Consider the following 8,166-nt stretch of genomic DNA (forward strand, 5'->3'; position numbering starts at 1 on the left):
AGTTTTGGTCTATTCTGGCCAGTTTTGTATGCTATTACTCACTAATTTTGGGTCCCGCTGTGATCCGAACATTTTGGAAAGCCCGGGGTCCGGTTACGGGGAAATAATGAAAACTCGTAGTTTTAACCTATTCCGACCAGTTTTGTATGCTACTGCTCACTGATTTTGGTTCCCATTGCGATCCAAACGTTTCGGGAACCCCGGAGTCCGGTTACGGGGAACTCGTCAAAACTCGCAGTTTTAGTCTATTTTTGCCAGTTTTGTATGCTATTACTCACTGGTTTTGGGGCCCGCTGTGATCCGAACGTTTCGGTAACCCCGAGGTCCGATTACGTGGAACTCATGAGAACTCACAGTTTTGGCCTATTCCCGCGTGTTCTGTATGCTATTACTCACTAATTTTGGGTCCCATTGTGATCCGAATGTTTCGGGAACCCCAAGGTCCGGTTACGGGGAACTCGTCAAAATTCGTACTTTTGGCCTATTGTGGCCAGTTTTGTATGCTACTACTCACTGATTTTGGGTCCCGCTGCCATCCGAACGTTTCGGGAACGACGGGTGCCGATTACATGGAACTCATGAAAACTCGCAGTTTTGGCCTATTCCTGCCAGTTTTGTATGCTATTACTCGCTGATTTTGGATCCCGCTGCGATACGAATGTTTCGGGAACCCTGGGGTCTAGTTATGTGGAACTCATGAAAACACGCAGTTTTGGCCTATTCCCGCCAGTTTTGTATGCTATTAGTCATTGATTTTGGGGCCCGTTGTGATCCGAACATTGCTGGAACCCCGAGGTCCAGTTACGGGGGACTCGTAAAAATTACAGTTTTGGCCTATTGTGGCTAGTTTTGTATGCTATTACTCACTGATTTTGGGTCCCGCTGTGATCCGAACATTTTGGGAACCCCGATGACCGGTTACGGGGAACTCGTCAAAACTCACAGTTTGGGCCTATTCCGACCAATTTTGTATGCTATCAGTCACAGATTTTGGGTCCCGATGCCATCCGAATGTTTCGGGAACCCCGGGGTCCGGTTAAGGGGAAATCATGAAAACTCGCAGTTTTGGCCAATTTCGGCCAGTTTTATATGCTATTGGGCACTGATTTTGGTTCCCGCTGCGATCCAAACGTTTCAGAAACCGCGGGGTCCGGTTACGGGGAACTCGTCAAAACTCGCAGTTTTGGTCTATTTTGGCTAGTTTTGTATGCTTACTCACTGATTTTGGGTCCCGCTGCGATCCAAACGTTTCAGAACCCTGGGGACCGATTACGGGGAACTCATCGAAACACGCAGTTTTGGTCTATTTTGGCCAGTTTTGTATGCTATTAGTCATTGATTTTGGGTCCCGTTGTGATCCGAACGTTGCTGGAACCCCGAGGTCCAGTTACGGGGGACTCGTCAAAAATCACAGTTTTTGCATATTGTGGCCAGTTTTGTATGCTATTACTCACTGATTTTGGGTCCCGCTGTGATCCGAACGTTTCGAGAACCCCGGGGTCCGATTACGTGGAACTCGTCCAAACACACAGTTTTGGCCTATTCTTGCGAGTTTTGTAAGCTATTCTCACTGATTTTGGATCCCGGTGCGATCCGAACGATTTGGGAACCCCGTTGTCCTGTTACGGGGAACTCGTGAAACTTGTAGTTTTGGTCTATTCTGGCCAGTTTTGTATGATATTAGTTATTGATTGTGGGTCTCGATGCCATCCGAACGTTTCGGGAACCCCGGCGTCCGGTTAAGGGGAAATCATGAAAACTCGCAGTTTTGGCCTATTCCGGCCAGTTTGTATGCTATTGCTCACAGATTTTGGTTTCCGCTGCGATCCAAACGTTTCGGGAACCCCGGGGCCCGGTTACGGGGAACTCGTCAAAACTCGAAGTTTTGGTCTATTTTGGCTAGTTTTGTATGCTATTACTCTCTGATTTTGGGTCCCGTTGTGATCTGAACGTTTCGGGAACCCCGGGGTCCGATTATGTGTTACTCATGAAAACTCGCACTTTTGGCCTATTCTCGCGAGTTTTGTGTGCTATTAGTCATTGATTTTGGGTCCCGTTGTGATCCGAACGTTGCTCGAACCCCGAGGTCCGGTTACGGGGGACTCGTCAAAAATCGCAGTTTTGGCCTATTTTGGCCAGTTTTGTATGCTATTACTCATTGATTTTGGGTCCCGCTCTGATCCGAACGTTTCGGGAACCCCGGGGTCCGGTTACGGGGAACTCACTAAAACTCACAGTTTGGGCCTATTCCGACCAGTTTTGTATGCTACGAGTCACTGATTTTGGGTCCCGATGCGATCCAAATGTTTCGGGAACCCCGGGGACCGAATAAGGGGAAATCATGAAAACTCGCAGTTTTGGCCTATTCCGGCCAGTTTTGTATGCTATTGCTCACTCATTTTGGTTCCCACTGCGATCCAAATGTTTCGGGAACCCCAGGGTCCGGTTACCTCAAGGGTAAAGTTAACAACAATAAAGCATGAGTACTCAACTCCAAGTTGATATATGAATATAGATCTTTCCCAAACATGTGACGGTAGCCAAGACAAAGGCAAAAATAGGGAATTGGTGATGATCACCATGACTCTTACAAGGGTAAAAAGTAAAGGTACAAGATAGGCCCTTCGCAGAGGGAAGCAGAGGTTGTCATGCGCTTTTGAGGTTTGAATGCGTGTCCTCTTAGTGCGGAGGAACGTCCCTTTATATTGCCTCCTGTGATAAAGAACTTTATTATGCAGTCTGTCGCTTTTATGTCTTCCTCATCACAGGTTCGTACAAAGCTTATTTTCCACAGACTAATAGATCATACATATTAGAGATCAATTTTAATTGCTTGCATCGATGCCAACTTACTTGAAGGAACTTATTCAATCCATAGGTAGGTATGGTGGACTCTCAAGGCAAAACTGGGTTGGAGGTTTATGGATGCACAAGTAGTATCTCTACTTGGTGCGGGAGTTTTGGCTAATATGAGGTGGAAGCAATCGTCACATGCTAAGGGATCTTTAATCATATAACATTGTTTGGAACCGAGCAAACACAATTCATTATGTTGTCTTCCTTGTCCAACATCTACTCCTAAGCATGTAATAGTTTGGTGAGTTCTCACAATTGTAAAAAGTGTCTAAGATGATATATTTATATGTGAACCTCTCTTTCCTTATTACTTCTTATTAATTGCAACAATGACTAATGTCTATGTTGATTTATTCTCAACAAGTTTCAATCATCATACGTGTCATATGTGAAGTTATCACTTTCCATAAGATCGTCTCATGATCTTTCATGCTATCGTTCTTTTCATACTTCTTGATCATGGCACAAAGCAAAGCCCTTGACTAAGACACTCTTTATTATATAGCTCGTAAGCTCGAATACATCAGGGGAGAGACAAAAGCAAACGACTCAAACTAAAAACTAAAGACTTATTCCTCTAAGAGAAGAAATAAAAACTGAAAAGGAAAGAACTAAAACAAAGGTAAAAGCAAAAGATATAAAGGTGATACGATACCAGGGCAACTCCCCCAAGCTTGGCAGAAGCCAAGGGGATTGCCCATACCAATGCTTAGTCGTCTTCTTTTGGTGGTGATGGTGGTGGTGTTGTTGGAGTAGTCTGATCCTCCGTCTTCCAAGGCATAGGTGCTCCATCATGGCAGGATGAACGAGTCGTCGGAATCCTCAAATATGCAGCCAACCTTATTGATTTAAATCTGTACTCATACTCACAGTTTTGATTTTGCAGGTCATAGATCTGGCCCTGAAGTTGGTCAACCCTATCGTAGAGCCTGGAGAGGTGTTTCCCAATATCAATGGCATCCATCTTGTGATTGCTAGTGAACTCCGTGATCATCGTATGGTTGGCGTTGAGTCCACGCTCCACCATCCCTTGGCACTTGAAAACTTGTTGCTCCATTGCTTCGAGCCTCGTCTCCACGCTTTCGGTCTTCTTAGGCCCCTCAACATCACGGATGTGCAACATCCCCTCGCTCATCTTGATAGATTGAGGGTGTTTCAACACTTCCGTGAGATAGGGATTGATGACCTTCTCGAAGATCTTGTCCTTAGGAGCGTTTGGGGAAGTCATGATGATCTAGATCTGCCACAAAAACAGGCTTGAAACGAAAACAGAGAAAAACTACGCGATACGGAGATCAAAACCTTCGGGCGACTATATATTGATTTTTTCTGGGCCAGAAGGAGTCCTCCGCAAGAAAACGGAGTCCGGGAGGCACACGAGGTGCCCAAAAGCTTGCCCTCTGCCACCACGGGGGTAGGGGCGGTGGCAGGGCTTGTGGCTGCCTCGTTTGCTCTCCGGACTGCTTTTTATTTTTCTAATTTTCCAAAAATTCCAAAATGGAAGAAATTTCCTATTGGAAAAGTATCGGAGTCCAATTTCTTGCCGAAACAGATACATCTTCGTTTTCCAGGTGTGAAACAGGGTGATAAACATCCCTTATGTACTCCTCTGGAGTTATGACATTGATGATATTGGTCTCAACATTTATGGGAGTACCAGAGATGTAATGCTTGATTCTTTGCCCATTTACCAATCTAGGAAATTTTCCTTCCGTGTTATTGATTTTGATGGCGCCGGAACGATATACTTCCTCGACAACATAGGGACCTTCCCATTTAGAGAGAAGCTTGCCTACAAAGAATCTCAAACCAGAATTGTATAGCAAGACATAATCACCTACATTGAACTCTCGTTTCTGTATTCGTTTGTCGTGCCATCTCTTAACCTTTTCCCTGAACAACTTGGCATTCTCATATGCCTGGGCTCTCCATTCATCTAACGAGCTGATATCAAACAACCGCTTCTCACCGGCAAGTTTGAAATCAAAGTTGAGCTCTTTGATTGCCCAATAAGCTTTGTGTTCCACCTCAAGAGGTAAATGACAGGCTTTACCGTAAACCATTTTATACGGTAACATGCCCATGGGATTCTTATAAGCAGTCCTATAAGCCCATAGTGCATCGTCAAGTTTGCTAGACCAGTTCTTTCGAGATCTATTGACGGTCTTTTGTAGGATCAACATGATCTCCCTATTACTCAACTCAACTTGACCACTAGACTAAGGATGATAAGGAGATGCAACACTATGGTTGACATCATACTTAGCTAGCATCTTGCGGAAAACACCATGAATGAAGTGTGAACCGCCATCAGTCATCAAGTATCTAGGGACTCCAAATCTTGGGAATATGGCTTCCTTAAGCATCTTAATAGAGGTGTGGTGATCAGCATTTTTAGTGGGGATAGCCTCTACCCACTTAGTAACGTAATCCACAGCAACTAAGATGTGAGTGTACCCATTGGAACTCGGGAAGGGTCCCATATAATCAAAGCCCCAGACATCAAATGGTTCAATGACAAGTGAATAGTTCATAGGCATCTCTTGACGCTTACTGATGTTCCCTATCCTTTGGCATTTGTCGCAAGACAAGACAAACTTACGAGCATCCCTGAAGAGAGTGGGCCAATAGAAACCTCATTGCAATACCTTATGGGCAGTTCTATCTCCTGCATGGTGTCCTCTGTAGGCTTCAGAATGACACTTCTGCAGGATCTGTCCCTGTTCATGTTCAGGGACACAACGTTTAATAACACCATCTACTCCTTCCTTATAAAGGTGAGGATCATCCCAAAAGTAGTGTCTCAAATCAAACAAGAATTTCTTCTTTTGTTGATAGGTGAAACTGGGTGGTATGTATTTGGCTACGATATAGTTTGCATAATCGGCATACCACGGTGCACTAAGTGAAGTGCGGATGACATTTAATTGCTCATCAGGAAAGCTGTCATCAATAGGTTGTGGGTCATCAAGGACATTCTCTAGCCTAGACAAGTTATCTGCTACAGGGTTATCAGCACCCTTTCGGTCAACGACGTGCAAATAAATTCCTGTAGCAGGAGAACCCATCTGATCAGCCTAGGCTGAGCGTCCTTCTTCTCCATGAGGTACTTAATAGCAGCATGATCAGAGTGAATAGTGACTTTGGAGTCAACTATGTAAGATCTGAACTTTTCACATGCAAACACGACTCCTAAAAATTCCTTCTCCATAGTGGCATAGTTTCTTTGGGCACTGTCTAGAGTTTTACTAGCGTAGTGAATGACATTCAACTTCTTGTCAACTCTTTGTCCTAGAACAGCACCAACAGCATAATCACTAGTGTCACACATGATTTCAAAGGGCAAGTTACAGTCAGGTGGTTGAACAATAGGTGCGGTTATCAAAGCCTTCTTAAGTATTTCGAAAGCTTCCTCACAATTCTCATCATAAACAAAAGGAACATCCTTCTGCAAGAGGTTGGTAAGAGGCCTAGAAATCTTAGAGAATTCTTTAATGAACCTTCTATAGAAACCAGCATGACCTAGGAAACTTCGTATACCTCTGATATTTGTGGGGCAAGGCATTTTCTCAATTGCATCAACCTTAGCCTTATCAACTTCAATGCCTCTTTCAGAGATTTTGTGTCCTAAGACGATACCTTCATTAACCATAAAGTAGCACTTCTCCCAATTCAAGACGAGGTTGGTTTGTTCGCATCTCTGTAAGACTCGATCAAGGTTGCTGAGGCAATCATCAAAGTAAGACCCGTAAACGGAGAAGTCATCCATGAAAACCTCGACAATCTTTTCACAAAAGTGAGAGAATATAGCCATCATACATCTTTGGAAGGTGGCAGGTGCATTACATAAGCCAAAAGGCATACGTCTATAGGCAAAGGTACCGAAAGGGCAGGTGAAAGTGGTTTTCTCTTGATCAGATTGTGCAACAGGTATCTGCAAGAAACCTGAATAACCGTCTAGAAAGCAGAAGTGTGTGTGTTTTGATAGCCTTTCTAGCATTTGGTCGATGAACGACAAAGGATAATGATCTTTCCTGGTTGCCTTGTTCAGTTTCCGGAAGTCTATCACCATTCTATAGCCGGTAATAATCCTTTGTGGGATTAGTTCATCCTTATCATTAGGAACGACGGTGATACCTCCCTTCTTAGGTACACAATGTACTGGACTTACCCAATCACTATGAGCAATAGGATAAATGATTCCTGCTTCCAGAAGCTTTAATATTTCTTTTCTAACGACCTCTTTCATCTTAGGATTTAATCTCCTTTGATGATCAGCAACTGGTTTAAAGTCAGGATCGGTTTTAATCTTGTGCTGACATAGAGTAGGACTAATACCCTTAAGATCATCAAGAGTATATCCAATAGCAGCGCGGTGCTTCCTCAGAGTTTTTAGTAACTTCTTCTCTTCGCGCTCTGAGAGGAGAGCACTAATAATGACATGATATGTCTCCTTCTCATCAAGATAGGCATACTTAAAAGTATCAAGCAACTGTTTAAGCTCGAACACAGGATCACCCTTTGGTGGGGGAGGATCCCCAAGCAGTTCAAGAGGCAGATTATTCTTGAGAATAGGATATTGTTCTAAGACAATTTTATCTATCTCATCTCTCTCCTCCATATGCATATCTTTTTCATGCTCAAGAAGATATTGCTCTAAAGGATCCGTAGGAGGTACGGCAATAGAGGCAAGAGCAATGATTTCATCTCTACGAGACGAATCTCTTTCATGGGTTTGTCTTCCAAACATGGAGAAGTTAAATTCATGAGACACACCCTCGAAACTTACTGTGACAGTCTGCTTAATGCAATCAATGTGAGCATTGACAGTGTTGAGAAAGGGTCTACCAAATATGATGGGACAAAAGCTATCTTGTGCAGTACAAAGGACGAGGAAATCAGTAGGATACTTCGTTTTACCACACAAGACTTCTACATCTCTCACAATTCCCGGAGGGCAGATAGTGTCTCTATTAGCTTGCGTAATAGTGACATCAATGGGTTCTAACTCAGCAGGTGCAATCTCATCTTTGATTTAATCATATAGAGAACGGGGTATTGCACTAACACTAGCTCCCATATCACATAAACCATGGTAACAGTGATCTCCTATCTTAACAGAAACAACGGGCAGGCCAACTACAGGTCCGTGTTTGTCTTTCACGTGAGGTTTAGCAATTCTAGCGGAGTCCTCATAGAATTTGATAACATGCCCGTCTACGTCTTCGACAAAGAGATCTTTGATAATAGAAACACTAGGTTAACCTCTAATCTCCTCAGGGGGTGCAAGTGGTCTAATGTAACCCCTAT

The sequence above is a fragment of the Hordeum vulgare genome, chromosome 4H (assembly GCF_904849725.1).
Source record: "Hordeum vulgare subsp. vulgare chromosome 4H, MorexV3_pseudomolecules_assembly, whole genome shotgun sequence".
NCBI classification, from domain to species: Eukaryota; Viridiplantae; Streptophyta; class Magnoliopsida; order Poales; family Poaceae; genus Hordeum; species Hordeum vulgare.